General features: G+C 34.4%; 1 pseudogene; it reads left to right on the top strand.

Moving 5' to 3' along the window:
• The first annotated feature begins 7,208 nt into the window (after positions 1 to 7,208).
• Positions 7,209 to 7,327, top strand: LOC120618723 (uncharacterized; annotated as a pseudogene).
• The last annotated feature ends 8,935 nt before the right edge of the window (positions 7,328 to 16,262 follow it).

Raw genomic sequence — 16,262 nt, 5'->3', positions numbered from 1 at the left:
GAGATTTTCCAATAATTGCCTTGATAATTTCTCTAAGAAATTAATTATTGGTAGTTTGTATGCATTTAAATAAATACGTTGTAGAAAATAATTAAAGGATAAAAGGATAAAGCAGCTGTTCTGCAGGTAGCATAAAACCTAACACAAGCAGAATAGAATGTTATATCTAACTTTACCCACCAGATTACAATAATATGCCCCTTTAAATCTATTTAATAATATAGGTACACTTTATTATGTTTTAAAGGTGAGTCATGTAAGTCATAGGTCATAAATCTTTAGGTATTTTCCCTGGACCACAAAAAAAAAAAATGGATATCGTAGGAGAACAACATAATCTCACCACCCAAAACAACAAAAATCATTTTGTCATAATTCTGTCCTATAATTTTTCATATATTACTTCACTTGCTCGCAGTCCTTGTGTGACTTTTTATGTTGAATAATAGTTTATAATGTAGGTAGCAACATAGTCTTCATGATTATTTTACTTTTTACTTTACTATTAGTTTGCAATATACAGTATATTGGTTAGACATTTATATAGTTTATGAAATGATCCCCCGATTACTTTATCATCCATCTGGCTCTACATGTAGTCGTTACAATACTACTGACTATATTCCCTACGCCATACTCCCCATCTCCGTGACCCTCTCTCAACTACTAATTTCTGCTTCTTTAAACCTTCACCCCTTTCTCCCAGCCCCAACCTCTCTCTGGCAGTCACAAGATTGTCTTCTGTATTTGTGAGTCTGTTTTCAATTAGTTTGTTCTTTTTGTTCCTTAGATTCTGCATATAAGTGAAATCATATGGTGTTTATCTTTCTCTGTCTGACTTATTTCGCTCAGCATAATAACCTCTAGGTCCATCCATGTCATTGCAAATGGTAGAATTTTATTTTTTTATGGCTGAGTAATATTTCATTATATATATGAACCACAACTTCTTTATCCAATTGTCTGTTAATGGGCATTTAGGTTGCTTCTATATCTGGGGTATTATGAATAGTTCTGCAGTGAACATAGGGGTGCATAGATCTTTGTGAATTAGTGTTTTGGTTTCCTTTGGATAAATACCCAGAAGTTCAATTGCTGGGTTGAAAAGGAGATTTACTTTTAATTCTTTGAGAAACCTCCAGGCTCTTTTCCACAGTGGCTGTACTAATTTGCAATCCTACTAATAGCTTATGAGTGTTCCCTTTTCTCCACATCTTCGCCAACACTTGTTGTTTTTTGACTTATTGATAGCCATATTACAGATATGAGGTGATATCTCATTGTGGTTTTAATTTGCATTTCTCTGATGATTAGTGAGTATCTTTTGAGTATCTTTTCATATGTCTATTGGCCTCTTTGATATGTATATTTCCTCTTTGGAGAAATATCTATTCAGAGCTTCTGCCCATTTTTTAATTGGATTGTTTATTTTTTTGTTGTTGAGTTGTATGAGTTCTTTACATATTTTGGATATTAGTCCCTTATCAGATGTATCATAGGTGAATATCTTCTGTTCAGTAGGTTGTTTTTTCATTTTGTTGGTTTCCTTTGCCGTGCAAAAACTTTTTAGTTTGATGTAGTCCCATTTGTTTATTTTTTCTTTTGTTTCCCTTGTCAGAGGAAAGAAATTACTAGTAATAATAGAGAGTTTACTGTCTATGTTTTCTTCTAGAAGTTTTATGGTTTGGGTCTTACTTTGAAGTATTTAATCCATTTTCAGTATATTTTTGAGTCTTCATAATTATTTTAATAGTTACGTATTTCATTGAATAGATGTGTTACAATTTTCCCATCCATTTTTCTTCATTTTAATATTCAAGCTGCTTTATATTTGGGGGAATAATAGAAAAAAATATGCACACTGTTTTTATCTTATTTATTATTTCTTAAAATGTTTTTCATGAATGATACTATACTATCAAATATATTAATTGAGTCTTGATCTATACCAACAAAACTAAAACATGGTTTTGCTAATATGCATGTATGAGAGTAGTAATTTTGCTCCATGTTTATTATTACTTATTAAATTTTAAATTTTTTCTCATTTGAAATGTTTCATTATTTAAAAAATATCTTTGAAAACTAACACAATTGAAATTTTTTTATATGCTTGTTTATTAGTTATATTAACTACCCAAATTTGAAAGCTGGAGTAGAACGCAACAAATAACACAACCTAAAGTGTAGCATTAACTTAGTGAAAAGTCAGAGATAACCTAGATGTTAGAGTTTAAAAATCTGGTAACTCTTATTTAGCAATGGCAAAGCAGTTATTCAAAATATTGCCTACCATACTTTAGAAGGTAGACCAAGTGCCAGACAAGACTGTAGCCTTACATAAATAAGAGAAATAAAGTAGAATAATATTCTTATGTGCTGGCTGCTTATTGATATTTATAGTAAACAATTTTATCAAAAAAAATCTGCAGTAAATTCATATTAGAGTGAACTAGTCTGCAAACAGAGACAAAAGGTAATACAGCTTTGTTAACAAAGATACTACCTGTGATCTACAGCCTAAATTAACTGACAATCCAGGAATTTGATATCTTGTTTCACAAAAAGGCCAATTGCACCTATAACCAAATTTAAACTATTAAACACTGGTACCCTACTCTACAAACTTTGTGAGGTTGCAGATAAAACCTGATTAGGGTAGTTGCCTTACTACTCCTATCCATTATTTTAGAATTGTTGGGGTGTAGAGAAGGGAAGAGAAGCCAGAAACTAAAATAGCATGGTGTATGGCTAAATAATGGGTTTAAAAATGGTTACCCCTTTCCTATTCGGTTCAGGCTCCAAAGTATCACAGACTGGAAGGATTATGAACAACAGAAATTTATTCCTCACAGTTCTGGAGGATAGAAGTCCATGACCAGTTTGCCAACACGGTCAAGTTCCGGTGAGAACTCTTTTTCTAGTTGCAGACTGCCAACTTCTCATTGTATCTTTTCATGGCAAGAGCAGAGAGAGAAAGCAAGATCTCTCACAGCACTTAAAAGGGCACTAATACAACTCATGGGAGTTCTACGCTAATGACTTAATTTAATCCTAATTACTTCCCAAAAGCCTCACTCCTAATACCATCAGATTGGAGGGCGGAGTTTCAACATATGGATATTGGGGGATGCACAAACATTATATGCATAACTTGTCTCTCCAAATATTTGTATCCCCTCAAAATTTATGTCCTTCTCACATGTAAATACATTCATTCCATCCCAACTACCCCAAAAATTAACTTATTCCAACATTAACTCTAAAATCTAAGTCCACAGTCTCATCTAAATTTTATCTAAATCAAGTGTGGGTGAGATTGGAGGTACTAGTCATCCTGAAGTAATGTTCTTCCCAAATCTAATGGTGATACAGGCATAAAACAGATATTCTCATTTCAAACAGGAGAAACAGGAAAGAAGGGGCGACAGATCCCGAGCAAGTGCAAAACATAGCAGAGCAAACCTCCTTAGATCTCAAGGCTTGATAATAATCTTCTTTGGACTGATGCTGTGCGTTCCAAGCCCATGAGTGGTTCTGTCCCAGCAGATCTGCACCCCCAGGCTCTGCCACATGGCCCTACCCTCAAGGTTTTGGGCAGAAGCCATCTAGCCTATTGAAAGCAGGGTGGTGTCCACCTTTTGAGACCAAGAAAGCAGCCTTAATTATTTCCAAATAGCCTTCAGGGTTATTCTGTCCTTGAAGATAGTACATGTTCAGAGCCAAATAGCTCTCTGACCCTGTCCTATAAAACCCAAGAAGTCCTACAGCCCTCATTCATTCTTTCTCTATCTCCTCTTCCTCTTCACTTCAAATTGGCGGTTTCCTGATGGAGTGGCTGATTGAGTTTGTGGTTCACGTATATAGTAATCTCTTTTTTAAACAGATGTTTGGCCATAACTTTCATGTTCTCTTCTGAATAGGAATTCCTATTTTTTGTAATATGGATAGGCTGAGAATTTTCCAGATTTTTTATTTCGATTTTCTTTTTGCTTAACAATTCCATTTTTAAGTCTTCTTCCATTTTACTATAAGCAGTCAGCAGCCAAGCTGCATCTTCAACACTTTGCTTAGAAATTTCCTCAGCTAAATATCCAATTTCATCATTCACAAGTACTACCTTCCACAAAGCACTAGAACGCAAGCACAATTAGCCAAGTCCTTTGCCACTTTATAACGAGGAACACCTTTCCTGTAGTTTCCAGTAACACGTTCCTCATTTCCATTTGAGAGCTCATTAAAATCGCCTTTTCTGTCTGCATTTCTACCAACATTCTGTTCAGGATTACTTAGGTCCTCTCTAAGACAGAGGTGTTCTCTGCATCTCTCCTCTTATCTTTCTGAACTCTCACGAGAACCCTTTGAAGGTTGCCATGTAGGCTTTTTCTAGCACACACCTCAAAACTCTTCCACCCTCTACTCATTACTGAGTTCCAGAGCTGCTTCCACATATTTATGTATTTGTTACAGTAGCATCCCCACTTCTTGGTACCAGTTTCTGTCACTCTCATGACTTGTATGAAGGCACTACTCACTCTCATGAGGGCTTTAACCTCATGACCTCATCTAATCTTAATTACCTCCCAAAGACCCTACCTCTTAATACCATCACATTATGGGGGAGGGTTTCAATAAATGAATTCAGGAGGGACACAAACATTCAAATCACCACACCCCCACATGGAACTGACCAGAATAAATTTTGAATTCTTTTGAATAACACACGATATGTTAGCTAGTCTTTGCCTACCTTATCAGTTTCATCCATCGCTGCCATCTCTCCATTCCCCACTAACTACAGAAGCACAAGACACCTTTTATTTCCCAGTGTGTCTCACTGTAATGAAAGTCCATTTATTTTTAGAGATAGATCACCATGACTGTCACTCCTTTTTCCTTTTGCCCTGATTAAACTTCTACTTATTTTGGCATCAATAGTAGCATTTTGCACAGTGCCATAAAGAAATAAAATTTTGCAAGATTTAATTGAAACAAATCACTAGAGAAATGTACCTCATTCTAGTGATTCATAATAGTAGATGGGGCACCTTAGTCTAAGTGAGACTGTTTCACGATGTTTGCCCTATTAAGTGAGGACTGAATACATACATATTTTTTTTATTTTAGTCATTTATATCCAGCCATGGAAAGAATAAAGAGGATAAGGGAAAATTCTCTCCTCTCCTCTCCTCTCTCTCTCTCTCTTTCTCAATAATAATAATATTTATTCTCATTATTATAATAAAGCATGTTAACTGAAAGTAAACCACATGCCCCAAATTCCACTACCAACAAATTATTTTAAAGTCACTTGAAATAAAACCTGGTAAAAAACTGGCATATTTTTTCTTGCTCATACATTTTTCCCCATATTTTTGTTATTTCAAGGTATTTTCAAAACAGCATACGAGAACTTCAGAAAGGCTCCTTTCCTCAGGGTAGACAGGAAATGTTCTTGTAAGTAAATTAATGGCACAGGAAAAACGTCTCAGAATTACAAATTTTATCCCATTTGCTGATATACATCTATTCCCTGTCTTTAAATGACATTGTTGCTTTTACAGAAAAGCAGCCAAAAGTGATCAGCAGCAGGCTGAAGAACACGCAGAATGTTAAACAAATAATAAACGAAAATGTAAATGAAACTGGGCGTTCTGCCTACAGAACAGAATCTGTGTGCAAACAACACATTCATGCCAAATTTCGACACTATGAGAGGCCATTTAACTGTGTTTCTCTGTTAGCATACAGCCAAAGAGGAAACAGGTGAATTTTCCATCAATATACAGTGAGAAGGCATAAGGTTCAAAGACCATAAATCTACCGAAGAAAAGCCTAAACAATAGAATGAAAAGTTAACCAAGCTTCGTCCCTAATTTAACAGATTGACATGTCAACATAGAAATATCTACTACCATCACCCAACAGCAAGTCCCAAAAATAATTCATCGTTGAGTTTCATATTTTATTGTTCCTTTTTGTTTATCCAAGTGTGTGTCTGTTTGTTTGTTTGTTTTGTTTGTTTTGTAGTATGAGAGAACTCAAAGGCTAGAATTGGTATTAAATGACATGTATCTTATTTTAGATTATATGCTTGGACAAAACACTTTCTTTTTGTCCCATCTTTAAAATAAAGTTGACCATTTCACAAAGCCATAAGCATAAAACATTCTAAATATCAGATGCTACTATTCTTAGAGTTAGCAAGGAAGAGAAAGTACATTCCAGACTGAGTAATGGTCAATCAGGTTGCAGTTTCTAAATGTGACAGTGGGAAATAGCCAGGCCACAGCTGCGAAGCAAACAATTCGCCTCTCTGGCTAGTTTAATAAACTTTACAAATCTTATTAATGTTTCCTGTAATTCTTAGTTCAGAATAACTGTTATTTCTTTTGATTTCGATGGTTTCTCCAACTTATTTCTTCACAGGCAGATAATTCCTTGCAAAATTTTTTATCCGAAAATTGGGAAAAACAATTTTCTACCTTATCTGAGGTCTTATGACCTTTGTTTCTCTCCAATCCAATCCATCATGTCAAAATTTCTCACATATAGTTTTCATGTACCTGCTGAAAATTCTGCAAAAGTTTACTATAAAAATTCACTGTTCTAGAACCAGAATTTCAAAATCCTTTATTATCTACTCCCACTCAAACAATCTAAATTTATTTTTTTAATTCTGGTCAGGGCAATCTCTCCCATTTCTGGAGAACATTCTCAACTGGGTCCACTTCTCCAAGGCTCAGCCTCTTTCTCTTCTTGAAATTTCTTTCTTTTCTTCCTGCCTCTTGATTCTTTGTTGACTCATCAAGGGCAGATGGCTGAAGTCTCCGCTAACTTTTGCAGCCTATTTACTCCTATAAGTTCATTTAGCCCTTTCCAATTATACCATGCCACTTAACATTTGATTATATTTTGTCATAGATATTTTATATTTTAAGATGGCCCAATTATATTGAAATTGGGCACAGGAAATTTTGCTTTTTCCTTACATAGTAGATGCCTTAAAATGTAACCTGACTGACTATTAACTAATTAGGGGTGAATCTGGAAAGGGATTCAGAGATCTGAAAATACAACAAAGCCTCTCCTATTTAACATTCGTATTCACAGACTTGCCCACTATCACCCCTGACAAAAGCCTATTAGACTTGGAACAATACCTCAAAAATTACTATGAAAATCAATGGAAATAAAGAATTTTTCTTGTCTACAGCCATGCTACCCTGAATAAGCCCGACCCTGTCTGACCTTCAAAGCTAAGCAGGGTCAGGCCTGGTTAGTACTTGGATGGGAGACTACCTAGGAAGACCAGGTGCTGTAGGTGTAAAAAATAAAAAATAATAAGAGATTGTAAGCTGACAAGGTAAGGTCCTTGCAATCTGTGAGGTCAACCGAGAGTTGCCTCGCCTATAAAAAAAAAAAAAATGAAACTTGAATCGAATTTGTAGTCTTAAGCCACCAATGTAAAGGAAAGAATGTTTGTTTAGTATGACAAATTATCTCTTTTGAGTTTCACGACAGGATGTGTAATAAGTTTCCTCTGAGGGTTAAGATATGATTTAAATTTATGAGTGATCCATGCTCTAAAATCAGAATGTGGCTTTCTAAAATTGAAACTGTCTGTTTTGGTATAAACTATGTGGTAGGTGCATGGTAAGCATTATTTCTATTTAGTATTTAGATTTTTACAGGGACTGAAAAAATAGTCATATTACACCTAGAAAGGGTGTGAATATAGAATGTAACACTCATGGAAAGATCTGTGTCTTGACAATATTTTTGATCAAAACTTGTTTCTATGGTTATAATACTATTCCCCTTATTATGAACATTGTGATAAGCCACTGTATTGTTTAGTGTTACTTGGTTACTAAAATATGAAACTCGTGTAAAGCCAAATGATTATTTAAAATTTATATTGAATACGTATTTAAAAACAAAGCAGTCACATCTACTGTGCTTTTTCTATTAATGAGAAAGACATGTTGCTTTAAAGTTTCATGTAATTTAGTCTTTTGGAAATAGACATGGCTCAATCTATTCTCAGAGAAATATTCCTTTCTAAAGAGCTTGATTAAAGGGCTATGTTTACTATTAATATTTAATTTTACAATTAACCTATTAAATAAAATAATATAGTTCTTCATAAAAATGTATCCATTATGTGAATATGCAGAATACAATTTACTGATAATATTTACCACCTCTTTAGAAAACAACTTTAGGCCTGGTTTTTATGGAGAAATGTAGGGAGGACGAAGAATAGAGGCCTCAGCCACTGAAAGGGAGTGTCACACTCTTCCTTCTGACAGTTTCCAGTTTTACAGCTCTAATTTGATGTATTTTAAAGGGCCGTGGCATAATGTCAGACTAAGAAGATTTATTATGCAACTGAAATATTGCATGCCTTATGCCTTTAAACTTGGGGGAATTTCTTTCTTAGATAAAATAATATGAGCCGCAGTTTGGAAGAGCGCAACAGCTTGGTCTAGAGCATATGATATGGGAAAGTTTTAAAAGCTAGTTTGAAAGTGTTGGGTGAAGGAAAGGACAAGATGGAAGAGTAGAGGGAGGAGGAGCTGAGAGAGTGCTTTTTCTCAGCAGCACCCTGTTTCCTGGCAAGAAGCTCCATCGAGGAAGCCAGAAACTTAATCAAGTCCTGGAATAAAAGGAACAGTGAGCAGGCTACTGGATTAGAGTTTCTTCAGTTATACCTCCTACAAAGAACTTTTGTTACCATTAGAGAAACAAAAGCACATTTATATCTATCAATTTCCATTACTCAAACTCCCCTGCATTATATCTATTCACTACATATTTATAGATTAAATATGATGGGTACAAATATCAGTAAGTAACTGCAAAGTTTAAATAACAGCAGCAGTGTGATATAAGGTAACACTAACTTGATCTGATCCACCTGTCTATGCCAAGAACCCTAAAGTAATTACCACTTTACAACCCTGCACCTGGATTCTGTATTAAATTCCAGGTGGACTTTTACATAAATTTCACTTTAATTTAATACCAAACCATGCAATGAAGTCACCCTGAATGCACTACATGGACTAGGACAAGCTAGATGCTTTGATATGATAGTCACAGTTATATATTATTAAAAGAAGTTTGGAGCCATTATATTTTCATGTTTATTTTCCCATTACTCATATAAAATTTTAATGTTCGCATAATTTTCCCAAAGGAAACGAATTTCTCTGCGTGCATGATGATAGTCATCGCATCATTAAAAAAATAATGGTGGTTGTACTTGTGATTTATGCATTTGGGTAAGCCATATGATACATATGATATTAATTGAGCTGGATGAAATCCAGAAGCAGTCAAATACTCATCTTTCCATCTCTGCACAAAAGTTCTGAATTCTGACCTGCCAGAAACATTATTTATTAGCACATTAAATGCTTCACGCTCTGAAATGCTCAAAAGTCTGTCAGCACTTTTTGCTTAAACCTTTGAATGATTTTTTTTCTACTTTTCCCCTTACCCTGTTTCTTTGTGTGTCTCTTACACACACACACACACACACACACAGAGCTTATTATACTTTTTGTCTTGGTTTATAACACATTTGCTTTTGTAAATTTGAATGTTCAGGGAATTTGGGAACTTTCAATAATATTTATTTTTTATCGTTTTATTTTTTTTAAAGTTTGAATAAATAAGCTTCCCATCAATATTTTGTCTTTTCACAAGGTCCAGTTTTCATTTCTCAATTTCTTTGAACTCTAAAGGCTAAAAGGACATATGATTTAGCCAGTCCCCAGTATGAGACAGCCACTGTCTTAGGTACTTTTATGTACTTATTTCATATAATCCTCATAACTGCTCCACATGATTCACTCATTTTATTCCTATCTCTGTTCAAACATCGCCCTGTCAAAAAAGCCTTCCGTTATCAACCTATCTAAATAGGAACTGCTCCTATTATTCCTTTTCCTAGGATATTTTTCATCTTAGCAGTTATCTCCTGACACATTATATAGATTTCGTTTATTTTTTTCCTCCTGCTATAGCATAAGCATCATGAGAGTAACTATTTTCCCTGCTTTTATTCCAAGCTGTGTAAGTGACACATCACAGACACAAATAAATACCTGTAGAATGAATGATTAGATAAATGATTGACCTAGAGGTAAGTAAGGAGCAGACTGTTGTCATAACATCTGGGCTCAGCTCCCCAGAGAGACAGTAAAAGGTAACTGTTAAGCATGTAGCTTTGGAGTCAGACTGCTTGTTTGAAATCCCAGCTTTACCATTCATTACCTATGTCACCTTGGATGAGGTTTTTAACTGCCATGGATTCCAAATTCCCTACCTGAAAGGTGGTGATAATATTAGCAACCACTTCATAGGGTTGTGTGAGGATTGAATTAATTAATACTATATGCTTAGAAAAATACCTGGCATTCCATGTTAAAAGTTATCATTAACCCCTCAGCTCAAAGGTGAAGAAATTGAGGTTCAGAGAAGTCATATAACACATTAGGTAGAAAATAGAGTTTCAAACTGAGCTTCTTCTAATGCCACCAATGATTTTTTAATAGATTATTTTTTTTTCTCTAAATTGGATTCTTCGCTTCTTTTTTCTTTATAATTTTATTAAAAATAATAATGGGATGTTGAGGTATTACTTACATGTGAACATTGTAGGTTATAAATAAAATGCACTTCTCTCATGTAAAGAAATCATCTTTCTCATGAAAGAAATCATCTGGGAAAAGGTAAATAGGGTATAGAAAAATACACTTGGATGTGTAAAAGGAATAATAATCTCATTTCTCTCTAAAATCTTTGAACACTGAATATTCTACCTACAGAGATAGCTTTGTATTGCTTATTTAAAAAATACTTCACTATCAAATGTTATACTGGAAGTGCACCATAGATAGAGATTCTTTTCTCTGTTAACAAGGCCCATTGATAGCCAATTTTACTAATTTTGTCTTAGTTTTTTCATACAATGAAGTATTTTAGCTTTGTAGATTTTAAAAATATGTAGTAGCATCTACCTTTTATTCCATCTTAACAGTCATCTCTCTGATATCCTTTAGTAGTTGTTTACATGCATTTTCCTTCTTTTGTTCAGAGAAGCCTTTCTTCATAAAGCAGTTTACTGGTCAAGTCCAATATAGTAAATATCTAAGTGGAGTCACTCTCACTACGATAAGATTAGGTGCTACAGAGCCTGTCTTACTCAGACCCTCCTCCCACTCCTCACAGGAATCCTTAGAGTCTGACACACAGAAACTGCAGAGTAAGATTTTCACTTCAAAAGTAAGACTGATTCCTTGTATTGTAGAATAACCTCTAGCAATTAAACTGACAATTTTTGAAGCTTCAGATAAGCTCAAATCAGAATTATTATTCCTTGTATTGTAGAATAACCTCTAGCACTTAAACTGATTCCTTGTATTGTAGAATAACCTCTAGCACTTAAACTGACAATTTTTGAAGCTTCAGATAAGCTCAAATCAGAATTATTATTCCTTTGTTCCCCCTTCTCACTCTAAGCTTGATTTATTACTGTCCTTTTGCTTTTCTGAAAACTACTCAGTGATTTCTAATTTATTCTAATTAAAGCCTTATCACAATGCTCATCACTGTCTTATCACAATGCTCATCACTGTCTTCTCAACTTACCTTTAAAATATGACTGGAAATATGTCTGACATGGCAACCTGGGTTGATTCTTTCCCTTCGCCCCACGCAGTTCCCCCTGCCCCAATCCAAATTTCAAGCACAGGCCTCTAGCCAGTCTGTGTAAGAATTTTTGCCCTGAGGAGAAATGCAGTCAGCAGGTAAGAATTGTTTTGGTCTTAGGGCACCAAAGAAGTTAACAGAGGGGCTTTGCCATCCACTAGCCACACACGTGCACAGGTATACACATGAGAAACAGTTGGGAAGCTATGTCCTTAGATGAGGAAAGGGGAGGACATGTAGGTGAAGTGAACCCCATGGCCCAAGCCTCATCCTGGCCTTTGGGAAACTAAGCTAAACTCTTCAATACTCAACTGGTCTTTGGGAAAGTGAGCCCCAGGCCAGGCTGGGTACTGCATGACAGAGCTACCTCAGTCAGGAGCAGTCTACCTGCGTAGAAAATGATTGCATGTGAGATTGCAGCTAGGGACCCTTTCCCTGATGGGGAGGGCATGAAAACATCTTAACTCCAATAATTGCTAAACATCCATTTTTTTTACAGTTTCAGTAGGTTTGGAATTATTTAAAGCAAGTCAAAAAATTAATTGTTGGCCCTTGAGCCACCCTTCTCTTGCTCAAGCCTGCTTCCACATCTAGAAGTATACTATTACTTTACTCATACTTTACTCATCCTTCCAATAAAGCGATTCTTTTGGTGCTGTAAAAAAAAAAAAATGTTTTGCACAGTTTGCTATAAATAATATAAAAGTATTTCTTTTAATTTTGGAATTTTTTTCTGATAACCTGTAAATGTACAAAAATTATTTCATGTGTTTTGGGTATAAAATTGTATTCTTTTTTCCCAGTAAGGTGGGACATTAACTTAATGTGTTTTGCCTAATAGTATCTCCAACTAGAACAGAGAGTCATCAAAGACTGATGTTGAGTAAAAGGTGATGTGATTGTTTGGCCCTCACCATACATCATGTACAAGTGAAGTTTTAAATTTCCTTTAGTGAATAGTCTCTTAAATATGTCCATTTCCAACCTGATATTTGGTTTATGGTATTAATTTGTTAGCAAATACTTTTTTTAAAGAATAAAATGCCGAGGTTTATAAAAACCAGCCTAGCTACAATTATATGATGAATTATTATAAATAGCATTTAAGTTTTCTTGTATTTACAAAGCTGAGAATCAAACAATATAAAATACACTGTTTAGCAGTGATAGCAACAATTTTAATTTTGTAAAAAAGGAAGTGAGAAAACACAAACACAATGGAATTCCTTCATATATTTTCAGAGGTGCTTAATTGTCTTCATAAGCATATCTCATGCTCTAATCAAGGGCACAATACTCCACATAGCCCTTTTAGGTAGGACTTAATAAATTTATCATTGATGGAGGGGTGGAGGTCAATTAATACTAGGGAGAATTCAATTCAATAAATATTTTGTATACCTTATATTAAAAATAATTAAACTAGCTGTAGTCACTGGCTTTGTGGGCATTTGTATACAAAGCTTATTAGGTGGCCAGTAACTGCAGTGCTGTCTCAAACAGATCATTCTTTGATTTGAATTAGAGCTGATTAATAGCTCTTTTTTCTTTTTTTAACAAAATCAGCTCCATTTGCTGCTTGGCTTCACTTCAGGTCTTTCTACTGCCACCTCATTCATCATAAATCCTGAGTTGTCAGCTGTGATAGGACTTTCCCATAGGGTTGTAATATGGCACACTGTGTGAAACTTACTTATCTAGTTCTTAAGGAATGTTTTTGGTTCATCCCTCTATAGAGTTGCTATATACCAACTGTACACTATTAGCTATTCCCTCAATAAAATATATATATTTTAATTAAAATTAAAACGGTGTCTAACTTATTTTAAATACTCAATATGCTAGGCCCTGTGCTAATCCTCTTAGGATCCCTAACGTATCCCTATTATACAGATGTTGAAATTGAGAAAGATAAGAAAATTTTTTCATGGTTAACATTAGCTAATCAGTGTCAAAAGTAGAAATCAAATCTAGATGTGATTCTAAAGCCTGTCTTTTACATCATGACAATACGTTGCCTCTATGTACCCAACCTGCATCGTTGTGTTAGTTCATTCATTTATTTGTTTAACAAAAGTTAAGTACCTACAATAAGGTGCTGAAATATAAAAATGTGTGGAATGGAATATCTGGCCTCTTGGGCCTATCCACATGGTGAGGGAGAGAAAAGTAAAAAATAATAATTAATTAATAATTGTTAAATGGGTAGGGAGAAAAACACTAATTATTCTTGTGGAACCTATGGATAACCTTCTCAATTGATGGTGATACTGGAATTGATTCCTGAAGGATGAATAGATATTGGATATGAAAAAGTATGTTGACTTTGAAGAAAAATATCAAGGCTGAGCACAAAAATGGCAGAGCTTGAGAGGTAGAAAAATATCATATTGTGTTTAGCAATTAATTTTATTCTAGATATAGATATAGTATAAACATGGGAGTATTTTAAGACAATAATTTTGATAAAGTTGAACTTTTATAAAGATTACTATGGCAGAGAATATTAAGCCTCTCAAAGATTGGCTGAATTCTGGCTCTCAATCTTGTTAATCCTCTTTCTTGAAAAGAGGTTATTTTTGGAATAATTATAATTTTAAAACTCTGGTATTTTTTTTATTGCTTTTTAAAAGAGTTTTGTAGGAAGTTTAAAGAATTTGAAAGAAAAACAAGATTCTAAATGAAAAGGCATCAGTAAAATATTCATAAGTGAATTCTAAGAAGTATTGGGGTTAGTAGTAATTAGCAAAACAGGCTTTGAATTTGTCCTCCACTAATTAGGAAAGTTCTTTATTCTCTGTAAAATGGGGATATTTTTCTCTATTTCAGGAATAATTTAAACTTCAAATAATAATATCTGCAAAAGTGCTTTGTGAATTATAAAAATTACAAAAAGGTGTGAACTTGAGCTCATAGTATATGCAGATGTTTGAGGTGGTCTCTCTTTGTCTGCCTTTGTTGGATAGCTTGATAGTTTTACTGTGGTTTACCATGTGGTGCTTCTCATGCCTTAACACTGATTAGAATAAATCTACTCTTGTGAGTGTCATAAACTAGAAAATATCTTTCTTAGTGATGGCAGAAACATTTACTGAAATAAGAAACAACTCATAAAGTATAGGAGTTTGGCAAAAGAAGTTTCACAACTTTTTTCCCTCACATGTATGGCTGTAAGTCTTCTCAATAGTTAGATAAGAGCCTGCAGTTGATATTGGGACCTCAGTTTGATACAAAAGATTTTCCATTATAAAGTTTGCCTTTGGAATTTTCTTTTCTTTTGAATGTGGCAGAGCAGACACTTATGCATATAAGTTTCTAATGGACAGGGAAATAACTATATAATTTCAATTTATTTTGAGCTAGTAATTTCATCCTCTGTGTTAATAACTGAATTGTGCCCTACAATTCATATATTGAAGCCCTTACCCGTTGTGTGATTATATTTGAAGAAAGGGTCTAAAAAGAGGTGATTAAGTTTAAATTAAGTTATAAAATGGGGCCCTGATCTGGTAGAACTGGTATCCTTATGATAAGACGAAGAGACATCACAAGTGCAGAGCCCAGAGAAAAGACCATATGAAGACACAGCAAGAAGTCAGCTGTTTTTGCACCCAGAAAGTTGAATCCCATTTTTCTCAAGAAACATTTTTCTCCCCAGCTACTATACCAAACTACCTGCAGTTACTTCAAAGGAGTAATACCCTTCTTTACCTTCACCTGCTATTCCCAGAATACCTTTACTATCATATTTATTTAGCCAAATACTAGTAATCCTTCAAACCTTAGCTCATATATGTTTGCTTTCAGGGACTTTCTCTTCATCTGCCTATCTGATTGACTCAATTCCCCACTGTGCTTCCACTGCACTTAAAGTATACCTTTCTCAAAGACTGATTATGTTTTGCTATAAATTAGAATTGTCTTCTCATCTTTATGACTACAGGGTAAGCTCTCTAAGGATTCTCATCTCAGCCTTCAGCACAGTTCCAGCTTTTGAATAGATGCTCGGTAAATGTTTTTTGATCCACATAGTGGGTTACGAAAAAAAGAGATTTAAGGAATTAAAATAAAGTCAAAAAGAAGTTAAGGAAAAGCTCATGAAAGCATAAAAGAGGCAGGCAGCCTCAGAATAGCTTAAGCACAAAAGCACTAATTGTCAAAAATTAGAAGAAACAATGAAAATTTGAATGTGTGAATGTGGTAGAGCACCATGCAGAAAATAAGTAATCACACATAAAGCTTTATATTGATACAAAATATATAAAAGGGTGTACCACTTGGCACATCATGAGGGCTCAATATGTATTGGCTTTAAAAAATGAATGGATGAATATTCATCAGGTAACTGGAGAAAAAGTGAAGGAATGAACAGTAAAGAGGAAGTTATAAAATACTGAGGATAATTTGAAGAGTGAGCGGGTATAGCAATAATGATGAAATGTTGCTAATTCTTTATCTGATGAATTTCCAAATGATGACCACCCCCAGTGATAGATTTCTTAGACATTCTAAGACTAACATCCTACTCCTCTAAATAA

This window comes from Pteropus medius, unplaced genomic scaffold, assembly GCF_902729225.1.
Source record: "Pteropus medius unplaced genomic scaffold, Ma_sr-lr_union100, whole genome shotgun sequence".
Taxonomy (NCBI): domain Eukaryota; kingdom Metazoa; phylum Chordata; class Mammalia; order Chiroptera; family Pteropodidae; genus Pteropus; species Pteropus medius.
The sequence above is the reverse complement of the archived record's forward strand: the minus strand, read 5'-3'. Positions and strand labels throughout refer to the sequence as shown.